Source organism: Cryptomeria japonica, chromosome 11, assembly GCF_030272615.1.
Source record: "Cryptomeria japonica chromosome 11, Sugi_1.0, whole genome shotgun sequence".
NCBI classification, from domain to species: Eukaryota; Viridiplantae; Streptophyta; class Pinopsida; order Cupressales; family Cupressaceae; genus Cryptomeria; species Cryptomeria japonica.
Window position 1 is genome coordinate 509,907,203 of NC_081415.1, and position 22,844 is coordinate 509,930,046.

The window sequence follows — 22,844 nt, forward strand, 5'->3', positions numbered from 1 at the left end:
ATTGGTACCAACCTTGAAATAAATAATAGTAAATACCACTTATAATAAGAATTATAAGTCACAATCTGCTATATGAATATATCTATTTCTTAACTTGACGTAATTGACATTTGGAACAAAATATATATATACTCTGCAACTTTATTCGGTACAGTGGATAAGATGTTCAGAATTTGTAATATCCATAATCCTTACCAAATTGATATGGTGTAATATCTTTGCTATGTATTGATATTAGGGTAGAAGTTATGCAGTGACCGTATACTATGTAATACCTTCCTGCTGTTTCTGATATGTCTGTAACCTATTGTTGACGTGTCTGAAATCGCATTGCTGCAAACTCCATACGGCCAACACAGAATAGAATAACCAACTGAGTATCCTATCCTCTCTTGAGATAAGGAAATCCCTAATGCTATTTTCTACGTTTTGATCAAAGGGGATAACCTCAAGGTTTCGTTTGTCAGGTCTTGACTGCAGGATTACTCAGTAGTTTGATGTGTTTTTTGTTGGAAACACAAGGGGGACTTACGTTGAATGGGTAATTTTTAGATAAGTTCCCTAGAACTTTTATGATCTTTTTATCAAATGATTTCGGTTAAGTTGATACTGTTTTGATGGGACTGCAAATTCTCTGGATAAAAAAGGGGAAAAAGGAGGGAAGGATAGGGAGAGAGAGATACATGAAATGTAAATTTTAACTAAGATAGCAGTTTCATCAAACAGACGTAAGCCTCCAAATAACAAGACTAAACATTACCAGCTACTCAAGCACAGTGTTTGCATAAATCTAGTGCAATATTCGAAGGAAAATAAGATTTTCATGTTATCACATACAACATCAGAACTTTTACATTCATAGTGAGTATTCAATAACCGAACTAAGCATGAAAGGTCCAGATTAACCATGCAAAGAGAAAGGCAATCAACCGTTCCCCAATGGTGTGGACTGCGTGGATTCTATCAGATGTTTGCTTGAAAATGCTATGTAAAAGAAATAAACATAACTGAAAGATTTCTAAATTAGGTGAAGAAGGAGACCATGCACTCACAAGGAAACTTGAAAATAGTCTTAATCTTTGCATTAATTCCTATAAAATTTCACCAGAGCTTTTGCAACAATCCAAGAACTTACAAAATGAGGGAAAACCAGTCCCTTAAATAGGCTTCAAAAAAGGATGAATGGCCTAGATTTAATCTAAACAAGTGGCCCAGATTCATCCATAAAGCATGGCTGCCCATACCCATAAATGGGATGCAAATATTAACAACCACCCCCAAAGGAGCAATAACTACCTAAAAAGGTAATTACAACAATTTCAAAAAAATAATCCAAAAAGGTGCCCACATAAAGTTTTACATTTTGTTGACTAAAAGTCAAATGTCACCTTTTGGTGCAAAAGTGCACTTTTAAGATTTAGAGAGAAAAGGCACTTTTGAGAAATCACTTTCTCTATTTCAGTCTCACACTCCTTTTCTAGAAATTGATCTTCGCCATGCAAATATTCCCGCCATAGATCATGACCTGCTGCTCGTTCCTCACGAACATATTCCTGGAACCTGATGCATAATTTGAAAAGCAGACTGAATGGAGGCATGGGAGGATGGCGAATTTTGTATTGCATGCCTTCGAGATATTGGTCTACGTGCTTTAAACCGTCCTTCCAGCTGGAGCGATTACGCTCAAAGCATAATATGTCTGAATGGAACTGACCAGCAAAACTCAAGTCCTTAGCGGAATAGGTAATCCTATCTGTTTCCAATCTGTCTTCCCATTCCGGCTTGATTGCTCATCGGACAAGTCGTTTATCCATCCCGAAACCATTGATCGGAGGATTGTCTTACCTAGTTCTTGCATGTTTCCCAGAATCACCTCACATGCGTCATTCTCTTTGTCAATAATTTCTTTGGTGTCGTTTTTCATGGTGATAGTCCAATACCATTCCTTAAGAGTACTGATGCTATGAGGATCTAGGATGGCGGACAATGTAGGAATCTGCGCGTGTGTCCAGAAAAGAGCTCTCATGAGGGGAAGGGTAGTGGCAACCACTTCGTGCATGTGGAGGGATTCCCTCTTTACCTCTAATAACTTGACTAGAGTGAGTTCTCGATGGCGGGCCATCTCTTTTACTTCCTCAAGGATTTGCTCTCCCCTTTTCTTGATGTCTTGTATCCATTCCCTGACGGCCTTTGCGGTGTCCCGTACTCCTTCAAATTCTGTTGTGGTCCTTTGCGCCAATGCCATCGGGGGAATATGGGATTCGGAGGCATTGTGTAGTGGCCTCAGGAGCTGATCGATGTATCTCTCGGCTTGCTCAGCACGAGCCCAATAAATGTCCTTTTCAGTTGTTATCTCTTCGAGCTGCCTGAGTATATTCTGCACTGAATCCCTGACTTCTTCCTTTTCTTGCTCCTTAGTGGCTCATCCAATGGGGACAGTTGTGATGCTATAATCCGCCAGTGTAATCTAATCTGCTGGCTTGTCTACAGTCGGGGTGGCAATGTGAAGAGTGCGGTTCCTTTGCTCGTCTTTGGTCACTCTAGAATATGCCTTGGGCTCTTTCTTCCCCTTAGCTTTTGCTTGGTCTATGCACGAGAAGATATCCTCTAGATCAATAGGTGGTTTGGTGGCGGCCTTGCGCTGGGCTCTGGCAATCAACCATTCTTGAGGCACTGTCTGGGCTGATAATAAGGTTAAGTCTGCATTCTGTTCTTTGATGTTTTCAGCCGACTCATCACAGATTCGCAACTGCTCTGCTACCGGAGGGGTGGAAGAGGTGCGAAGTTCTTTGCTTGCAGCTGAATTTTCTCCTATTTCACTGAACAGTTGTCTGGTATCTTCACGTGATGGTCGTTCCTCAGTCCTTTCGAGCTCGCGAGTCTCCTCTATCCTTTGCTCTCCTTCAACAGTAGAGTCATATTTGGCTGTATTGTGGAGCAGCAACTCGTGGCGGCTCTGTTGAGTGGGTTCATGCACTTTGACCCCCTGGGTGGATGGAATCTCTCCTTACTCTATTTGGTTGCCCAATTCGATCGATTCAAGGGCTCTTAGCTTAGCTTCTAGCATGTTGGGCGCGGGAGGATCATCAGTTCCAAACGCATCAATGTCACTTTGAGAAGGCGGAGCAGGTATATAATCTAATTCCACTACATCATAGGACGAACTGGGGTCCTTCGACGATGACGTGACCTCTGGTCTCCTTATAGGAATCTTCTCCCTTGTTCTTCTTTTGGACATCTGAGTCCCTCTGCAAGCTTTAGCTTTCTTTCTTTTCTTTGGTTTCTCAATTTCTTCCTGGGGTGCACTAGACGTTCCCTCATCTTCGGAGGACTGAGAATCAAGGCTACCCATTAGGTGGTAGGTGAACTGGACTCCTTCGTGGATTAGCCTCTCAATCTGTTGATGTAACCATTGGTCTATGTATCTTGCTGGGGCTGCCATGACTGCCTCGAAATCAGTGATTGGGTCCTGGGACCAATCAACGCCTGGCAAGAGATGCCTTACTGCTTCAAATTCTCGGACCTAGAGGCAATTCCCTGAATCTGTGAGTTGATCTGGGACCCGATGATATTCAAAGAGTCGCATTTGCTACACACTCAGTCTAGAATATTTCTGCCTCCGGACCTCGTAGTCATCAGAGCAATTCTTCCAATAGTCTTCAACTGATTCCTTTGCCCTGTACCGCCTGCCATAGGCTCTCTTCGCAAGATTATCATGATCAAAATATTTTCTCGGAAAATGGTCCTGTAGGCCATAAGAGGCCAGCTCTGCAAGGGATTCCTCTTCTAGGGTAGGGGTCTTCAGGTGGACATCATGGTTGCCTATGATCGTGGGGAATGTGAATCCAGCCTGCTTACTTTCTCTGAGTAGGATGCCGGCTGGACGTGACTGCCTTGCGACCTCCACAAGAACTACTTTGTCGGTTGGGTACCCTGGAAGTCGGAGAGGGGCACACCATCAAAGCCTACTATTCGGATATAGGAGAATCTTGGGAACTGAATGAACCAGGCTCCATACCTCTGCACTAGAATAGTAGCTTGCTCTGAGAGCCTTATATGTAATCCTCCCTGCATTAGCCTGACCAGGCGCATTGTGAAGGCATCATTGACGCGCTCATATTGGCCAATTGCATAAGCTAGGTTGTTCTTTTCCCTCTGAGCTATATCTTGGTAATGTAGTTGCGGGTAACAATCATAGACCTTTACTTGACCGGGTCCATTCCCGATTTCACCTTTCATTATCAAACCTGGCAGCGGCTGGTTCTTGGCGAACATGTAGACCAAGTAAGAGGTCATAGTGAAGTATTTCTTCGTTTCAAGCTCTATCAGGTGGGTGTGGATGTTGTCACTTATGATCTGGGCCCAGTCAAATTTAGACTTCCCAGTGAAGACTTGCTCTGTGAAATAGAACATCCACTCTTCAAAGTAGTTGGATTTAGGGAGTCCCATAACTCGGCTGAGTAATGTGACCATATCCCCATGTTCATTATGAAAATCACTTCTTGGGGTCTTTTTCACAATTCTGGCGCTTGGAAGCCTTCTCTCCTTGTACCACTCTTCGTTGATCAGTGCTTTGCATCGGGCCAGATTCATATCATATGCCCCTTGTGCTTCATCTATGGTTGTGGTTGTGGGATTGTTTGGGAAAGGAATGTCGAATGCGTTGCCGATGGCCTCAGGAGTGAAGTTGGCGATGGTCATGTTCTCAAGGAGCAGCATTTTGGAATTTGGTTGATAGTGCCGAGCGGCCTCTACCACTAACTCATAGTTCTGTACTGCTGGAGGAAATCGTGCCGCTTGGGCGATGCCACTTTCCACCATCTGTCTAGGCTTGCCATATGCGTTAGGGGAGAAGACTCGATTCCTGAAGTCCTGAATGTCAATATGGCCAAGGTCGGTATCATCGACATTGTCCCAGACACTCTGCACTTTTGACTCCCTCAATCCTCCTCTCTGATATTGATACTTCATCCTTTCAACCTTGTGCGGGATATCTGATGTGGATGCTCGCGATGTCTCAGCTGCAGCGGGCGTCTTTGATGATTCTACCGCCGATTTAGGCATTTATCCTGCACAGCCGGATGCGGATTACGAGGTGATACAAAAGAAGTAAGGCGGGTTAGATAGAGAATACTCCAGCATTCAACGATTAATTCAAAATTTAGATTGGACATGGAGCAACATTTCTAGCTAACAGCTCGGTTGATTTTAACCACAGCATTCATAAAGCTTTTAATCGCGAATTTATACTTAAGCATTTTTTGGATTAATTTCTTAACCGAGACAAAGCTTGAAAAATTTTCCTAAGTCTGAAAATGCAATTTTGGTTAAACCTTAGGAGTGAATTCTAAATTTTGACTACTTTGAACAACGTTTTACAAGCGAAAGAGATGCAGATTTCGAAAATTTAAGCATTTTAATCAGATTTCGCACATACGTCTGTTTGATGAATAAGCATACGAGATGATTACGAGAGACAAAGTGCACTTACCTGACGAAAACAGATGGTGAGGAATTGCCTAACTTTGCTGCGTGAAGACGAATGGACAATTCTGCAAATTTTTGAATTCCAACAATTATCTCCTTAATTCAAATTTTCGCAGCTGTTGGATGGAAAAGAACTTATCATTTTTAAACGTTTTTACCTTGGGCAATTGGCAATCTGAACTTGAATGATTTGGAATAGTTTATGTAGTGTTTTACCTTGAATATGAATCGCGCGAAATTATCTTTCTTTCCCTTTCAAAATCGGACGTGATCTCTCTTTACATGAAATGCAGCAGCATGGAGGGGGTTTATCAATTTTGAATTTCTATATCTGGGCCTGTGCGCAGCGATTTTCGGAGAAGTAAAGGACCTTAGAATTTCAAACGCGTTTTACCTTTCAACTTCAGACCCTTTGGCGAATATGGAGGCCCCTCCAAAACTTTAAACTTTGTTTTATCTAACCCTAAGGGCGGACTTCGGACCATATAGACGCCTCTTTCTGCGATTTTCAAATGACTTCAGACCATTTACGCCCTTTGGGATTTCGCGATTTTTTAAGGCTTCTGGCAAATTTCGGAGCGCTTGGGGTTTTTGCGAACTGGAGATATTTCGGAGCATTTAACACCTTTTGCAATTTTCAAAAACTTCGGACCCTAGGCTCATGTTCGCAAGTTTTCGCCTTTTCGAATTTCGGAGCTTCAACGCCTTCTGCGATTTTGGAGATTTTCGGAGCATTTAACACCTTTTGCAATTTCGGAGATTTAGCGTTTTTGCAACTTGGAAAATTTTTCGGACCTTTAGTATGATTTTGCAAACCCAAGGTAAATTTCGGACCTTTAGCCCTTTTTCGCAAATTTCGGAGTTTTTGGATTTTTTGCAACTTTATCATTTTGAATTTCAGCTCCAAGGTCCGAAATTGGGAACTTAAGTGGATTTCGGACCATTGGGGTCCTTTTGCAACAATTTACTTTTTCAAATTTTTTGCCCCAAGGTCCGAAATTGGGCATTTTAAGTGAAATTCGGACCTAAAGGGTCTTTTTGCAACATTTAAACATTTTCCAATTTTTGCCCCAGGGTCCGAAATTGGGCATTTTAAGTGAAATTCAGACCTAAAGGGTCTTTTTGCAACATTTCACATTATTTTCGGGCCATGTAGGAAACTTTGAATTTTGAAATTTTCGCCCCAGGGTCCGAAATTCGGCCCCCTAGGCGATTTTAGCAATTTTTTAACCTTGTGAAGTTTCAATATTTTGGCCTCTAGGTCCGAAATTCGGCCCATAAGGCACTTTTGGGAACTTAAGCAAAATTTCGGACTTTAGACCAGTTTTCGCCAGATTCTACAAATTTTGGATTCTAGATCAGTTTTGGAGTGAAAGGCATTTGGGCAAGTTTCGCAACTCTGACATTTTGGCCGGGAAATTTGCTCCTTCACCAGCAGGCGAAAATCACCCTTTATTCAAATTTCACAAACATCGCGGAGACAAACCTTATGCAATCTACTTCATAGCTCTAGCACGAAAAACGGCGACTTTGGGTCCTCGTGCGACCTTTAGACACACTGCTCTTGCTTGGTGGGCTTCGCCGATTTTTACCACCTTATGCCATCCAAGGCGATTTTCAAAACTTCCAACAAACTCTTGGCATTTGTGCCCGAGGGCTAGACTAGCCTGATGGATTCATTGGCTCTTTTCTTTGACATCATTACTTCACGGGCCAGTCGTGGACTCGCTTGAAAAGACGTGAGACACTCTGCATGAAACTCAACAGGGCGAGGACAAAGGGCTCAAAACAGGAAGGGGGACCTTGTCGGCGACAGGGAGCGTGTGCAACCAACACCTATGAAATATCTTTCTGCTGTGTCTGATATAACTGTATACTTATGCTGTCGGTCTTCTTCTTGTCACCTATAGTGATGGTAATAACTACTGTGTCTGTTTGTTCCTTGGTGGTATGTAAATAATGGTGCTGTGCCTGAAAACAATCCCCCCCCTTCCTCCTTTATCACAGATGATATTTTATACTTATTCGAACAGCAACAATCCTTTGAAGGAATGTATCTCTTCCTACAAATGCAACTCTCCGTTTATTCTTAATCACACTTATTTAGAAAGTCATTACTAACTATAACCACAACCTTTAATATCAGATTTGCTACTGACTAATCATATTTTATTACCTTGCTGTTCATGACTTAGCACGTGATTTTCCAAGAGACTAGTCTCTTCCTAAACTGGTGCCACTTCACAATTAACTGATTTGTTTATATAGCAAATCACAGCTGTTGAATAGTCAACTTGTGGCTGTTAAAATACTGATTTATATTTTCGGTTTGTTAATCAAATATTGTTTAATGTTTGATCAGTATTTCATTCATTCTATATGCATCGATCATTAAGTCTTGATACTAATCACTGTCGTTTATACCAAGTGCTGCCTTTTATAGTTATTGACTTTAATAATAAATGAAATATGAGATATTAATAAATAATATAAATATTAATATTTAAGATATGAAATACATTAATAATATTAATACTTAATAAATATTAAATATAAATCTTATTAGTCATTAATAGGATTTATTATTGATCATCACTAATATGTATCTTATTTATTATATTATTATATAAGATTTGATTATATCATTCATTTATATATTATAATTATACTATTCCATTATTATATTAATACTGAGTTCAATTTAATAATAAATTATATTATAATTTATTATTATTTATTCGTTCATTAATTTTGTTTCAGAGTGAGGACATTACACTTAAGTATCAGGAACTATATTGCAATCCTTTAATCAGATTATTTTGTGCTCTTTGTAATCTTTGAATCTTGTGTTACGGTGATATTAGGGACACTTCTCTTTATTCATTTCTTTGTTAGAATTCATGGTTAGATGGAGGAAAATGTGTCTATTTGGGAGAACATAGAGCATAGTTCCTTTACACTCTTGAGTTCAGATTCTGATTACATCAGTGAAAGTAAGAATGTGTGAGCTATGTCAGTAGCCCTATGAATCTCTTGGGAAAGGCTTATGATGGTGGTAATATAGAATGTTTGAAGCACTATAGAAACCAGATCTCTGTTGTAGGCAATGGTTTAGGTCCTTAGGATATGGGGATGGTTGTATATTTAATGTTCATGAGAAACATGGTTCCTTGCTGTTTCTCCTATCTACTGCTTTACAACATTTACGCATAATATGAGGATTGAGTAAACATCTACGGCTCCCTTTGTACTGTCTTTACATCAGATTGACGATGGAGGCCCTTGTTTTGAATTATTTAACAGTGAATGGTGGTATAGCTCAATGCATGACTGAACTAAATGATTGTAAGTAATCCAGTTATATTGTGTATAATCACATCCAACTAGTATAAAACAATCCCATTTATTTAACAGTTAACTTATTCATATAAAAAGCTTGATAATCTAGCATCACCTCATTATGTATAAACCATTGCACAAACATCAGAAACTGCAGCCTTATAGTAAACTGTAATTAATAGCAACTAGCCTCATTGGCTCCAATCTCTTTTGTCACTTTGTAGTTTGTGTTACACTGTAGTTTGACATTTGTCATTTGTAGTGGGTAATCAATTTTGAGGGTTTGAACTTTGAAGTTGAACCATGTAGTAATGCACTACGCAGTGTGCACTATAATCAGCCATCTCAAACTTAACGGGAAAGATCCGTATTTCAATATTCATGGTGTAAACTATTGTTTACTTTCACTTGCTCATTCTATGAAATTAGGATGCCCTTAAATGTAAAAATATTAGTTATTTCTCTCTTTTTTCTCCCTTTTCCATTTTTTTCCTGTATTTTTTGAGTTCCTGATTTTTCCTCAAGAAAGTGAAAATATCTTTTTTTTTGGTTTGACAAGATATTCCCATGAAAGATATATTTTCTTCCATGGGTTAAACAATTCAGGAATTATTTGTTTATTCATACCACAAGTCCTCTTTCATAGGGATGGGGAAATGTGGAAATGTAAGACTAGAACATCTTGTAGTGTCATCTATCTGAACCACTATTTTAATAGAAAAATAGCATTGGGCTGAAGGGTAGGCACATACCACCGTGGAACATAGGTTTTTTTTAATTCCCATTGGTGTAGCAAAGCCAAGGGAGATGATCTTGTTGAGTAGATCATGTTGGAGTGGCTAGGGGACGATGATCCTCATAATGCCCCTAGAGTGATAGGTCCGCTAGCCATTCCTTTGGGAATGATCTGAAATGGCAGCCACAAAATATGATCACAATCAATTTGGAGCAATTCAAAGTTTGCATCATCCCTTCAAGTCACTAGCCCACTGGCTGTAAAACCAATCCAGCTCAATTTTGCTTTTCAAATCATACACCCATTGACTATGAAATTAACTTGGCTCATTCTTATTTTACTTGAATAGCACAAGTTGTTGGTCTTGTGACTACTCTATTGAGGACCTCCCTTTCTATGGTAAGTCGACTCCCCGTCAAGCCTAGTCATTTGATAGAACACCCCCACTAATTGAAAAATTGAAGAGCACTCTACTATTTTGCATGATGGTTCAACCATTTCACATCTATCAATCACTTCTCCATTTCTATTAGGTTTTACCAAGTAGCCTAAGTTGCTAGTCCAAAATGTTTGTTATTCATGTGATCAGGTGAGCCCCCCTCATTAGTTAGTTCAATTGGTTATCCTTTGGTGGATGAGATACAGTCTAGTTGCAAATGCTAAAATATTTGTTGTTAGTAAGGGTTGGAACTAGCACAAGACTCTAAAGCTCTTGTAACTAATGCAACCCATATTCCATTGACAAATGCAACTTAGACTTCCTATTGACCCCCTTTCCATATTAGTTCTATAGGTATCATGAATCAGTGAGCAATAGCTACTCTCCCATTTCTAGAAAGGATTAGCAATTTTATAGATAGGGCTAGCAAACTAGCATTGAGGGTGAATACATATTGTAATTCAATGCTATTTCCATGTGTAGATTGTTGGATTAATTGTCATTGATGTAAAGGGCTATTCAGTGGCATTTCTGAGCAGAGTTAGGAGATTTATTTGAGCAGATCTATTGAGTTTAAATGAGCAGACTTAAAAGAGAAAAGATGTTATAAATAAATAAGCATCAGCAAATAATTTATAGCCTCGAAACAAATATTAAATGCTGGCCGAACTATCCAAAAGAAAGTTCTTTTTAAATTAAATAAAAACATATTATGTCTTGGCTGACCTCTAAGCTAAGCACCCACCTTGGTTGAAGAAAAATAATGCACAGTTGCTGGCTGACCTTGTCATGTCAAGCACCCAATTTGGAAGAGGATTTAATTTTAAAATGGATACCTTGGCCAACCACATAGGGTGGAGCACCCCAGCCTTGGGCAGGAAAAATTAATAAATAAAAATAACTTTGTTATGCTTGGCCAACCTAGAAAAAGGGTTATGCTGGCCAACCTATTTGAAGGGGTATTATCATTCATTTGAAGAGGCATTTAATGGGTATAAATAAGAGTCTTTGGAGGACATTTAAACCATCCATTCATTGAATACCATTTGTATTTCTAGAGCAGATCTACAACAAAGAAGAGCAGATTTTGAGAGCAGAATTTATGAGAGTAATTTGTCTCATACTTTGTGGAGTAGCTATGGTGATTTTTTTTTTGATCGATTAATAGCACCTAGGGGCTGCACCCGTATATTAAATCAAAAAGGAAATTTACATTTGTTCAGCAAACAACCAGCTTCTAGCCAAGACTGTATATCCTACGTCACCAACTAAAACCAACCTTTCCGACAACTACCAAATTGCAAAATGGTTGCACTATCTCCAAAATGTCTCCTTGACACAAAATGGAGAATCAAATAGGCAACCATCCCACGCTACAAAAAACTAACTATACTATAACATTAACCAAGGTTGCATGGGTACGGGGGTACTTGGAGACTTTGGAGACTGGTGCTAGTACTGGTACGACTATTTTTTCAAAATAGGAGAAGTGGGTACTTGGAGATGCCAATTTCTTTTAAATATAATTTAATACTTTATAGAAATTCTGAAAATATAATGACATTGAACATTAAATATAATATAATAATTTAGTGATGGCTGTTGCAACATTTTAAGAAATCCTTGTGACCTGCATTTGTTTTGAGCGTTGTTTTTTTTCCATTTGTACTGCATTTTGATTATTTTGTTGCCTATGTTTTTTTTCATTTTAGGGTTTCTTTTTTTTTTGTTTGGCTTGGAGACGGTGGGAGACATGCGAATACGTTAGCGAGAAGTCTCCTCTCTATGGAGACGTTTCCAACCAAGTTTCCGGTGCGGGATACGCATCCAAGTCTCCGGTACGAGTACCTAGGGGCTGGGTACGAGTACCCATGCAACTATGATATTAACATACAATTAAAATATCATATAGATAAAACCAAGACCAACCAAGCATCAAAGGCCACTTGTCACCCAACCACACTTCAACATAGCCACTCTAGTCTTCATTGGACACTCTAGACTGCAATCAGCATGTGCAGCAGCTTCTGCTTCTTCCAATAGCACCTTCATACAGTCCACGCTTTCTTCCTTAACCTCCACACCAAAACTATCCTCTTGGCCATCACCCACCAAGCCCTCAATCACCAAATAGTTTTGAAGCCGTCCCTCTCTACTACCCATAGCCAAGCCCAACATCTTCTTGAGAAACACAGTGTTTCTCTCCACGACTTCCTACCTTCATGGGAAAAGCGGTGGATCCGCCAAACCAATAAGGGGTAGCTTTTCAATTTCTCTACCACAACATTGGACTGCATAGTTGTCTTAGGTAGTGGAATCCTTGTCTAAGTCTACATTTTCAGAACATCCTCTAGCTTGCCTAGGTAAAATTTTCTAATCAGCCTTCGACACAAAGATTTCACCATATCTTCGTCTCACCCAATTCTAGGAGTGTAGCCACAAACATTGCAGAAATATCTATATTTACCTTATGTCCATGATGGGTTTTCAAGAATTCCTCGCCAAGAATCATCTTAACTCAAAGATCGGAAAATCGCCAAGGACTCGCCAAACTCGGCGAGTCCGAGTATGATTCATGCCCCCCGAGTCTGGCAAACTCGGACTCGTCCGAGTCCAAGGGGCGAAATCGCCAGACTTGCCGAGTTGGCGAGTTTGGCATAAACTCGCTGAACTCGGCGAGTCCTGTGCTTGGGACTCAGCCGGCAGCAAGGCCCAAAAAAGGCCAAAAAAAATGCATTTTTTAAAGTTTTTTTAAAATGAATAATCTCATCTTTGTTCACTACAACCTCTACCTGAGAATGAGAAAAATTAGGGTTACAACATGGCAACCAATAAAAAAATAACACCTGATGCCTTTACTAAATAATAAAAGTCTTTTTGGCCTCGCAAGGCGCTGCCCCTCGGCCCCGCCCTGTATCGCAACAAGGAGCGCACAAGGGGCGCTGCCCCCAAACCCCCGTTGAAAAATATGGGGGGAAACTGCGTCAATAGAAGTAGGGAAAATTTAACCTCCAAGTCTGACACTGATTGGATTGACTAGGTAGATATAGAGGCTGCGACTGTAGACATGGTAGAGGAGGAGTGGAGAGCATGAGCAGAGACAGGAGATTCAGAGGTAGATAGTGACACATATGTTCCTGATGTTGGTGAGCATGGCATGGTGTCACGGGGAGCAGCTATGGTTGTCGAATCATCGAGGACCTACCTTAGATGCCTTCGCAAGGGGTCGGGACCGAAGGGTGCAGGCTCCTCTGAGCCATAGGCTTGTAGTTGTATTTACCTTTGGTATTTGTATGGAACATTTGATGATGATCATATGATAACATGGATTTTTTATTCCATGAGTTTTGTAATATTGTATACATTTGACAATATTTATAAATCTATGTTTGTCATTTCCTTCACCTACAATTTGCGTTTATGCTTATGTGATTGATGTATACTTGTGTATGTAATCAAATGAGCCGAGTTTGATGATGTTATTGTGTCTTTAAGGCGTATTCAATAAAGGGTGCATGAAACAAATTTTAAATCTTTAAAAATCTCTAAATTTCTTGAGTTTTTCACTTTCCCGAGTCCAGCCGAGTTTGACTCCGACTCCCGAGTCCGAGTCTGGGTCGGCCTTGCCGAGTCCGAGCCGAGTCCGAGTCCCGTTTCTTTGTCTTAACTACATGAATCACCATGCCATGATTCAACTTAAATACATACTTTAAACGTTTCTTTGTTACTTGCTCAAGGAATGACATTTGTGGCTACGTACAAACCAGTCGTAATGGCGTATCCATATTTGTAAAACACCTCTCACCACTTCTACCTCTAAGAAGAATGAGTCATACACCACCGCTCTCTTGCATAAATACAAATCCCAAATCTATCATCAATTCTTGCCTTCACCACTTTCTCGAGAATTGATAGTCTCATAATCATACCTAGTACCTCCCGTTCCATCAAATTGACAAGAATCTCTAGATGAAGTAACAACAATTAATCCACCAAACCATCCCACACATTTGACATGCCCAAATATCTCCTTTATCAATGTGTTTTGTCCAGTGGAATGGCCAACACATCACCATTCCCTAATGTCAAATCATTACTTACAACTGCAAAATGTGCCCAAATGATCCCCATAATGATTTTCTCGATACCAATATAAATATAGTGATACAAAAAACAGCCTGAAAATGCCCTCAAGGGTAGTTCACATGTCCAAAACTTAGAATCATAAAGTATGATCATTACCTCCACGTCTCATCAAGCCTACCATATACAAGCATTTAATGATATCTTACCAATGAGGTGGATGTGACTTGGCAACCAAGCATTACCCAACTGCCTTCTTTGCTAATTCATCTACCAAAGATGAATGCAATCCCAAGTGGGCTAATCAAATCCAAATTTGTCAAAGTCATGCATTGCACTTTGGCCAAAGAAAAGTGGGATAAGCTTTGATTTTAAAAGGATAAATTCCAAACCCACTGGAGACAATTTGAAAGTTTGAAGATGAAGGATGAAGAAAATGTTGCTGCCTACTTTCTTCATGTGGATGAAATTGTAAACACTATTCGTGGTGTTGGAGAAAATATTGAGGATGAGGTTATTGTTCAAGAAGTATTAAAATCTCTCCCCATGAGATTCGATGCAAAAGTTTTGGCCATCAAATAAATGAAGGATCTAGACACCTTGAAGATGGACAAGCTGCATGGCATTCTTACAGCATATGAAATAGGGATGGAGAATGGAACAACATCAAAACGAGATGCTGCCTTCAAAGCATCAAGAAGGATGAAGAGCAAAGTTCGAACATCAAGCAAAAGTTCAAGTGATGAGGAAGAAGCTAACTTTGTAAAGAAATTCAATAAGGAATCTACCAAGTGCAAAGGTAAGCATACTCTTAAATGTTTTAATTGTGGTAATATAGGTCATTATGCTGCCAAATGTCCACAGGTTGGAAGTGAAAGAAATGAAGAGGAAGAAGTATATTACAACAAGTCAGGAAAGCCATGATAGCAAGAAGTACACTCAAGGAAAATACTAGAAGAAGAATTTTTGAAGACACAAGAAGAGCCTATATGCCCAAGGAAGTAATAGCTCATCTAAAAGTGATGACAGCTTTTCAAAGAGCAAAAGAGAAGAAATTGTTTTTATGGCCACAGAAATGAAAGAAGCAGCTTCAAGGAGTGAAGATAAAGAAAGTGAGGAGGATACTATAGCAGATCTTGAGGAAGAACTTACCGTCACCATCGATGAAATCAAAAGACTCAAGAAGAGGAACTCAAAGTTGAAAGATCAAATTTAAGAAGATGGTGAAAAACCGAGAAGACAGTTATGGACTTAAAGACTCGAGATGAAGAAGCCAAGTGCATTGAAGATGTTTTGAAAGAGCAGCTAAAAGAAAAAATCTCAGAATGTGAGAAGCTTGAATCGGAAATTGTTTCCCTAAGGAAGGAGCTAGAAAAGGCTAAAGAGCAGCTCAACAAAAACATAAAGTTTGCAAAGGGTTCTGAAATGTTAGATCTTATTAACTCGCAAAAATCACCATTTATCAAAAGTGGTCTTGGTTCTGATGGTGAAAGCTCACAAATGAAGTTGGATAGTAAGAATTACGTTGTGGCCCTTAAAAGTTTCAACAAAGAAGCAAGCAAGGAGTTGAATGAAGAAGAGAATAAAAGGGAAGAAATCCAAAGGAAAGCAAACAAAGATGAAAGCAAGAAGGAAGATAGAGCTTTGCAGCTTCAAAGGGCCAACAAGGACAAAAAGCTTGCAAGGTTAGAACTATTTCATGTTGTTGATTAATAATTATTCCAAGATGACGTGGGTAGCATTTTTTGTAGAAAAGTATAAAGCAATTGAGAAGTTTAACGCATTCAAAGCCCTAGTAGAGAATGAAACAGGACTGAAGATCAAGTGCCTTAGATCTAATAAAGGAGGAGAATTTACCTTAAATGAGTTTGAAGAATATTGTGAGAAAAAATGTAATTGAGAGAAAAATTAGAACAATTCAAGGTATGGCAAGAGCTATGCTCAACAGATCAAAGATAGTTGATACTTTCTGGAAAGAAGCAGTTCATACAACAGTATACATTTCAAACCGAGGACAAATCAAAGTAAATAACAACAAAACTCCTTATGAGATTTGGAAAGGAAAGCTTGCATTAATAAAGTATTTCAAAGCTTTTCGAAAAAATTGATTTCAGAAGCGAGGAAGGTATCTTCCTTGGATATCCCACAAGAAGCAAAGCTTACAGGTGCTATAACAATAGACTTTGTAATGCCCCCTTCCTAAGAGCAAATGGTTTCTACCAAGGTTAGCCTGTCATCAAGGTGCCCAAAGGCTAATACACTAGATAGGGAGCCCATTCAGGAGGTCAAATGACCTTTGGGGAGGTTCTTGAGGCGTTACAAGAGCTCAGAGCCAGTTTCCTATTTTTTAGGAGGGGCTCCTATTTAATAGGAGTTTGGTAGTTTGCCTAATGACCACTCGGAGCTTATGGAGCCATTGCACAACCCTCTAGCATTCAGTTAGAGGGTTCTTTCAAGATTCGGGGAGTTCTTGTTAGCCAGCGTGTAATTACTTTGTTGGATACAAGTGCTACACATAATTTCATCGATGAGGGTCTAGGGACCCAAAGAGGACTTAAGACTAAAGAATTTGATGGTTTTAGAGTGAAAGTTGCAGATGGTTTGACTCTCACATGCAATAGAATGATTCCCAACTTGACTCTCCAATTGAATGACTATGTGTTTCAGGCTGACTATTATGTGGTGAGCATGGGAGAGATGGATATTGTGTTGGGCATGAGGAGGCTACATGAGATTGGGAAATTCTACCTCATCATGTGCACTATGGAGATGAGGTTCGAGGTAAACGGTAGGAAACATGTGTTGAGAGGGATGCTAGATGGGAGTCTTCGTGTGGTTTCCTTGAGGAGGATGGAGAGATTGATTAGACATGATCATGTAGAGTGGATTGCAGAATGTGTTTCGATGCCTACAATAGTGGAGTAGCAGAAGTGAGATTATCCTCCAAAGTCCAAACATCCAGAAGCTCGTGACTAAACACAATAAGGTGTAGTGATTTTCAACCTAGTAGACCTCCAGACAAAGGCATGGAGCATATTATTGAGTTGGATGAGGGTGCCAAATCAATTGGTTATCATTACCCCATATAGGCACCCTAAACGGTTTAAGGATGGAATAGAGAAAACAATTAAGAAGCTGCTTGAGATGGGTCATATTCGGCCTAGCAAGAGTCCATTTGTATTAGTAGTTGTATTGGTTAAGAAGGAAGGGACTCTTCGCATGTGCATTGACTATGGTGCCTTGAACAAGAAGACAATTAAGAACCGGTACCCCATACCTCGTATTGATCAGTTGATTGATGAGTTACATAGAACATGTTACTTCTCCAAGATTGATTTGAGATCCAGCTATCATCAGATATGGATGAGAGAGGAGGATGTGGAGAAGATGGCTTTCCAATGCCATTGTGGACACTTCAAGTTCTTGGTTATGCCTTTTGGTTCAACCAACACACCAACCACATTCTAGTCATGTATGAACAGGGTTTTCCAACATCAATTGAGGAGGTTTGTTTTAGTTGGTGTGTTGGTTCAACTAACACACCAACCACATTCTAGTCCTGTATGAATAGGGTTTTTCAGCATCAATTGAGGAGGTTTGTTTTTATCTTCTTTGATGACATTTTGGTATTCAGCCGGACTTAGAGAGAGCATCTGAGACACCTAGAGGAGGTGCTGAGCATTTTGGAGGAGTCCTTGTATGCCAAGGAGTATAAATGCGAGTTTGGGATGACAAAGTTGCTCTACTTGGGGCATATTATCAGCTCAAAGGAAGTCAGGGCTGATCCGGATAAGATTCAAGCTATTATCGATTGGCCTCCACCCAATAATCTCACCAAGCTTAAGGGATTCTTTGGGCTATGTGGTTTTTATTGACGCTTCATCGAGGGATTTTCGCAGCAAGCCGCACCTATCACAAACTTGACAAAGAAGGGGGCTTTCATTTGGACAGATCAAGCACAACAATGTTTTGACCAATTTAAGCAGTTGATGAGCTCATGCCTAGTTCTTGCTATACCTGACTTCACCGGGTCATTTGAGCTATAGTGCGATGCTTCAGGAGAGGGTATTGGTGCGATATTGATGTAGGACAAGCATCCGATAGCTTTTGAGAGCAGGAAATTGAGGGTTGCAAAGAGGAGCTATAGCATTTATGGTAAGGATATGTTAGCCATTATGCATGCATTGGCTAACTTCAAGCAGTATCTTTTGGGCAGATGTTTGTGGTTAAGACAAGTCACAATAGCTTGAAGCATTTCCTTAACCAACGAGACCTCAATGACCAGCAACAGAAGTGGGTAAAAGCTGCAAGCTTACGACTTTGACATAGTTTATGTCAATGATAAGAAGAATATAGTTGTTGACGCGTTATCAAGGAGACCACATTTATGTTCCCTTCCAGAGGTTGCAGCTAATTGGAGAGAGTGCATTTCATATGAGTATGCCAAGGACCAGTGGGCCTCAGGCATCAAAGAGGGTACAATGCAGGATGACATATATTCCGTTGTAAATGGGCTAAGAGAAGGATTCTTTTAGTACTCGGATCAGAGATGAAGAGAAGGATATTGAGAGCCTTTTACAATGTTCCGATGGCAGAGCACTTGGGATACTTTAAGTTTAAAACCTACAAGCAGATCAGGGAGCATTTCACTTGGAAGGGTCTCAAGTTCAAGGTTCTTCAAGTATGTGAGGGAGTGTCCTGTTTGTGAGCAGAACATGCAGGAGCATTCTTTCTCAGTAGGATTATTACAACCCCTAGCCATTCCTAATCGGAAATGGGAGTGTATTTCCATGGACTTCATCACGGGCTTGGCCAAAGCTCGGAGCAAGGACTATATTTTTGTTGTGGTCAATTGGCTCATGAAGTTTGCACATTTTTGCGATCACAACTACATTCACAACAGCACAAGTTGCTGATTTGTTTTTCAGAGAGGTATTAAGGTTACATGGGTTGCCTCAAACTATTGTCAGTGATCAAGACAAGATGTTTATGAGTCACTTCTGGTAGGAGCTCTTCAAACTGAGTGGGAGCGAGCTCACTCCAAGCACCAGCTACCACCAGCAAATGATGGGCAAATAGAGATTGTCAATAAGTGGGTGGAGGGATACCTCAAAAACTACATAGCAGGGTAGGAGAAGGCATGGGTTAAGTGGTTACACTTATGTGAGTATTGCTATAATACTGCTTACCGCATGTCTTTTTAGATGTCACCATTCATGGCACTATATCGGTATGATGCATCCAACTTTCTAGATTTTTTGTTTGGAGATAGCAAAGTGCCTAGCACCAAGGACCTTCTTCAGGAGAGCCAAGACATCATGAGGTCTCTAATAGAGAATATTTAGAAGGCACAAAACCAGCAAAAAGAGTATGTATATCAAAGGAGAGTTTAGCGGTCATTCGAGGTTAGTGGCATGGCGTATTTGATGTTGCAGCCTTATTGTTAGTCTACTCTCAAGAAGAGTGGAGCAAAGAAACTCAAGCCATGGTATTATAGATCTTTCAAGATCATCAAGCATGTTCGAGAGGTGGCCTATGAGTTAGAGTTGCTAGCCAATAGCAAGGTGCATAATTTCTTCCATGTGTCTGACCTCAAGAAGGTGATTGGGCACAATGTGGTTTCTTCAACAACACTACCTCCCATTGATGAGGAAGAGAAATTGATGCTTGTCCTTGAGGACATCATTGATACTAGAGAGAGGAGATTGAAGAGGAAGCTTATCAGGGAATATTTGGTGAAGTGGAAGGATCTACCAGTGGAGGATGCAACATGGGAGAGAAAGCAAATTCTATTGCATCCTTAGTTGAGGTTGCTTGAGGACAAGTAATCTCGGGGAGGGCGGATTGTAATGTCCCTTTCCTAAGAGCAAATGGTTTCTAGTAGGGTTAGCCTATCATTAGGGTTCAAGTAGGTTAATATAGTGGATAGGGAGCCCATTTAGGGGGTCAGATGACCTTTGGAGAGGTTTGTGAAGCGTTACAGGATCTCAGAGCCAATTTCCTATTTTTTAGGAGACTGTTAGTTTGCCTGATGGCCATTCAGAGCTTGTGGAGCCTTGCAGGGGGGTTTGTGAGCCTTTTCAAATGTTCAATGACAGTCTCCCATTTTTAAGGAGGTTTCCTATTTTTTAGGGGGAGGGTGTGAGTTGGCCTACTAATTATAAACATCGCTTGGGGACCAGGTACATCATCAGTTCTCAGTCGAGAATGGCCTAGTGATGGTTTCAGAATAAGGAAGAAATATTAAAGCATTTACTTTAATGTTTTAATTGAATAAAATAAAGGACTTATTCTTAAGTTACTTTATAATATTAATAAATTAAAGAGACCCACCCCCCCCCCCCCCAAGGCATGCCTCCCTAGTAGTGTCAAGTTTTTAAAAAGGGGAAAGGCTAAATAATGTTTAAGTGAGCCCATGAAGAGGTACGCCCAAAGAGAAGGTAGATTAAATAATAAATCAAAAATGTTTTGATAAATTGAAGTTTGCAACCCTAAAAGGTTCGATTAGGGTTTGAGGAGAATAAAGTAACATTGGGAGCCACAATTTGGTCATTCTTGGCATCATTATTAAATGGACATCAAATCAACTTTTCTAAAATGGAAATCTTGAAGAAGTCTATATTGAACAACTTAAGGTATTCATTCTATTTGAGAATGAAGATAATGTGTAGACTGAAGAAGGCTCTTTATGGGCTAAAGCAAGCCCCAATGGCTTGGTATTCAAGATTAGACAAGTATCTTCAAGAGCAAGGTTTCAAAAGAGGAGTAACAGATAGCAACTTGTATATCAAGAATGAAGGAGATAAGTTGTTACTTGCTGTGGTATATTCTGATGACATCATTTTTGGGCTGACAATGATAAGATGTGCCAAGACTTCACCTCAAACATCCAGAAGGAATTTGAGATGTCAATGCTAGGTGAACTATCTTTCTTTCTTGGTCTGCAAATTTACCAATCAGATAAAGGAATCTTTATATCAAAAACCAAATATGTCAAGGAAATGTCAAATAAGTTCAAAATGGAGGATTGTAATCTAGTAAGTACACCTATGGTTATTGATTGCAAATTGAGAAAAGATGATGATTCTCCTACAAAAAATCAAACTATGTATAGATCTATGATTGGAAGTTTTCTATATCTAACAACTACAGGGCCCAACATTATGCAAGCGGTTGGTTTGGTAGCATAGGTTTAGACAGCTCTAAAAGAAAGCCTTGTTAATGCAGTCAAGAGAATATTGAAATATTTAAAGGGGATTGTGGATTTCGGATTGTGGTACCCAAGAGGTGAAGATTTCACCCTTACAGCATACACGGATGCAATTTGTGTTGGTAGTATTGATGATAGGAAAAGCACCAGTGGAGGTGCATTCTTTCTTGGCAATTGTTTTGTATCTTGGCTAAGTAGGAAACAAGTATCAGTTTCACAATCTACAAAAGAGGCAAAATATATTGCAGCAACAGTTTATTGCATACAAGTTCTATGGACGAAACAGACATTGAAAGATATCAAGGTTGAGTATGAAGCTATGAGCATCCCATTCCCATACTTTGTAATAATACGAGTGCTATTAACATCTCAAAAAAATCAGTTATGCTCTTTAGGATGAAGCATATTCCGATTAAGTAATCATTTCTTGAGGAAGCAAGTACTTAAGAAGCAAGTAAAATTATAATATGTTGCTACAAAGGAGCAAATTGCAAATATTTCCACAAAGCCTCTTCCAAAAGAGACTTTTGAGTACCCAAGGGAGAAATGGGAATGAAGTCACTCTCGTCCATCTACTAAGTCTTTCAAGAGAAGCATGTGTTCAGGGGGAGTTATTCTTTGCCTTTATCAGTTAGGCTTGGATACCCTTTGCCCTTGATGTCAAAGGGGGAGAAACTGAGGGGAAGCATACAGTCAGGGGGAGCATTCAGTAAGCCTATTGCTTGCAAAAGATTATTCTTACAAGGGTTGCCATCAATGACAATGGGGGACATTGTTGTATTAATTATCATTGATGTCAAGGTCTATTCAGTGGCATTTTGGAGCAGAGTTAGGAGATATATTTGAGCAGATCTATTGAGTTTAAATAAGAAGACTTAGAAGAGCAGAGATGTTATAAATAAATAAGAAGCGGCAAATAATTTATAGCCTCACAAATATTAGATGCTGGCTGACCTATCCAAAGGAAAGTTTTCTTTTAAATTAAATAAAAAAACATATTTGTCTTGGCTGACCTCCTTTGGGCTAAGCACCCACCTTGGTGGAAGAAAAATAATGCACAATTGCTGCCTGATCTTGTCATGTTAAGCGCCCAATTTGGAGGAAGATTTAATTTTAAATTAAATACCTTGGCCAACCTGCTAGGGTGAAGCGACCAGCCTTGGGCAGGAAAATTAATAAATAAAATAACTTCATTTTGCTTGGCCGACCTAGAAAAAGTCTTATGCTGGCCAACCTTATTGAAGAGGTGTAACAGTTCATTTAGAGAGGCATTTAATTGGTATAAGTAAGAGTCTTTGGAGGACATTTAAACCATCCATTCATTGAATACCATCTGTATTTCTAGAGCAGATCTACAGCAAAGAAGCACATTTTGAGAGCAGAATTTATGAGATTAATTTGTCTCATACTTGTGGAGAATTTATGCCGAATCTGTTCATAAAGGCTTGTTGTTAAGATATTTAAGATTTGTGAGCATACTTTTGAAGATCGTATTGCAGATCTGAGTGAAGATTGAGCAGAGATTCAAGGCAAATTTGTGTGGAGCAGGC

At 39.7% G+C, this 22,844-nt stretch overlaps 1 protein-coding gene across 1 annotated transcript in view; it reads left to right on the forward strand.

The window, feature by feature from the left end:
• Positions 1-22,844, forward strand: part of LOC131034553 (uncharacterized) — a 400,008-nt gene that overhangs the window by 373,292 nt on the left and 3,872 nt on the right. The window lies entirely within an intron of this gene.